Source organism: Sturnira hondurensis, unplaced genomic scaffold (assembly GCF_014824575.4).
Source record: "Sturnira hondurensis isolate 20B ecotype Veracruz unplaced genomic scaffold, ASM1482457v3 Scaffold0019186, whole genome shotgun sequence".
NCBI lineage: Eukaryota > Metazoa > Chordata > Mammalia > Chiroptera > Phyllostomidae > Sturnira > Sturnira hondurensis.
In genome coordinates, this window is record NW_028091817.1 from 783,593 (window position 1) to 786,454 (window position 2,862).

Sequence of the window (2,862 nt, forward strand, 5' to 3'; positions counted from 1 at the left end):
TGAAATAAGCCCATCACTACTCCTAACAACAAATATAAGACAGAATACCTGTCCATGGTAGCACTATCCCATTTCTTTTAGTAGAGAATGCATCCCGTTTCTTTGAGACCCAGTCCATATGAGGAAGCTGAGGCACACAGCTGATTGATTGTTCCAAAGGAAATAACACAGAATGGAGCTCCAGAAATAAGCTAGAAAGATTGTCATCTAAATTCCACCCAGAGCTGGACTAAGGTACCAAATTTTTCACCCCGAAGAGTCCAGTGAACTTAAGCAAAGGGCAATGGTACTGGAAAGAGCCAAGTGGACGGATTAACCTTTTTAAAAGGATAAATGAAATTAATAAATGTTTAGAATAGAAAGAACTACTGCTGTTTCAGACCTCTAGCAGCCTCTAGTACATTTCCATGTTATACTGGCCTTAATGGGAAGCGACAGCTGATGAAAGCTGCTATTCATGGTCATCTGAAACAGCTTTCCTCCCAGATGAAATTCGGTGTGGCATGAGTCTAAACACACAGACCAAAGGCCGGGCAAATGTATTCCCCAGGTCCCCAAGGGCTTGCAGAGGCAACTCTGTTTGTGAAGGGGGCTTCCTGAGTGGACATCAGAGAGGCCCCAGGTAAACAATGGGCGTCTTTATGGCCCTCCTATGCTCAGTCTTGAGATGGTGGTCCTGGCCCCAGTCCCTGCCCATCTCAGGCCCTCTTCTTTGTTTATAATCAACCGCAGGCACTTGGGGTGACTTTGGAATTCTGTGATGAGTATTTTCCATCACTATAAATGAACAAAGCCCATATTGATCTCCACTGCCTTTGAGGTGAGCCATTTCCCTATGGGGAGCAATGTCAGGGTGGGCCGCATGATGCAAGAACTTCTTCGGCTTTGAGAAGATGACCCTAACTTTTTACATAGAAGTACCAAGGGCAAATGCAAGTCTAGCAAAAAGGGTTTCTTGCCTGGAATTTTGAAATGATATTATCCCAGCAGATTGTAGGACCGATGTCTATGAGCCCAAGGAGAGCAAACACTCTGTGGAACATAAAGCCATTGCTCCTACTTCAGGTCTTGCCATCTGACACTCACATGAAGTTACAAACATATGGTTTCCATCAAAACAAGGTTGGTGGTATTTTGTCAACCTCAGGGAGCTAGGGACTTAGTAACTAGGGTAGCTCACAGCTTAGTAGCTAGAGGATGTTAATTGGAATAATAGTATCTAGTCCAGGAGACAAGTTTTTCTGAAGAGCCAATATTTGAACTACACTAGTGTGAGCTTTGGGCAAAGTGTCAAGCATCTAGAACTGAGGGAAATCAAATTTAGTTCCTTAATTTCTGTCTCGATTCTGAGTCACCTATCAAGGCAGTTCTCTTTCTTTCTTATTCTGAGATTAAACTACCAGAAGTTGGCTATGGATGCCTAACCAAGAGAGGTGAAACATATTGTACATCAAGTTGGGGAAACAGCAAAACATTAATGTCTCTCTCCTTGAGCCTCCTGACTCCTCACATGTCTCTAAGATCCCCAGTGAAAAGACATTAATTCAGGCCACAAACACACCTTTGTAAGAAATGTGACTTTATTTTCAATAGTCAATTCTACTTTCCTTTTTAAGATGCATGTCACTGAGTGGTAGAAACTAAATTTTTTGTACACCTCTGTATGCCAGAAACCTAGAATAATATATAGAACTCAAGAGGCCAGTGTTTTAATGTGTGAATGTTAAGATTCTCAAAATCTCTGTAGCATTGAACCTTAGTTTCTTGCTAGGTGACAAGGCAAGCATGTGTGTACATCTGTGAGTATGTGTGAATATGTGTTTGGGGATCAGGTGTGTGCATGTGTGTAATGTGTATTAGGGAGAGGGTGTCTGGCCTTAGGTTGTTGGTCAGTGTTAGTATTTATTGAGCCACCTTTGTCCCCATCATTTCTCCAGTCATTTGACCATTTAGCTTGCTGCTTCATCTTTCTTGTCTCTTCAAGAGGCCTCTTGAAGTCTGGTCTTCTTTTCACATGTGTTTGTTTCTCTGGAGGACGAAGGGCAAAGAGTCAGTCATTCTTGGTGCCGTTCCTAACCCTCAATGACTCCTAGTTCTTGAAACACTATCACAGCCATTTCTACATCTCAGCAACATTTCTCTGCTGGCACCAGGAACAATGCTTTTATGCCCCCAAGCTCCACAGGGAAGTGAGACACATCATTTCTTCACTTCTCCCAACACACCTGGGGTTGTTATCATGCTGACCGGCCAGAGGACCAGGTGGGTCTACAGTGGGGCCAAATGGGAGAACTTCTTTCCCCCTCTGTAATTCTCTCTTCTCCAAGACTATGAAATCTAGTGTAGAGGCTGCAATGCTCAGCTCTTCATCTACTTTCTCATTTCAATGTTTACCAAAACATTTTCTGTGCCATGTGTGCTCTTGAAACTCATAATTTTGAAGCCTCTGTGACTTAAAAATCTTTCGGTGGACTGTTGTTTCTACCAGCAGTTTCAAAAATCTATTTTGATCCATAGCTGAGTCCATTTTTCCCCCTTTGGCATAGCTGCTGAACTATCTCTGTCCTGAGATATGAAAGTGAAATGTTCCATCTCTCCGGGTTAGGGGGAGTGTCACAGATTTTTAAAAAATGGGAGGAAAAATCTTTAACTAATACTTCAAAATATTATCCTACTTTATTTGCTATTTTTGATCAGATAAGTTCGGCAAGCTCCCCACAGTCTCCCCTCTGGCCTGAGGCTTACACTACTTGAACTCCAAGGGTCCCCCAGGAACACTTGGGGGGGGGTTCTGACATATTCTGGCTATATTCTGAGACTAGAGAAAATCTGAAATATCAAAGTACTGCCTAAAAGCTCGAA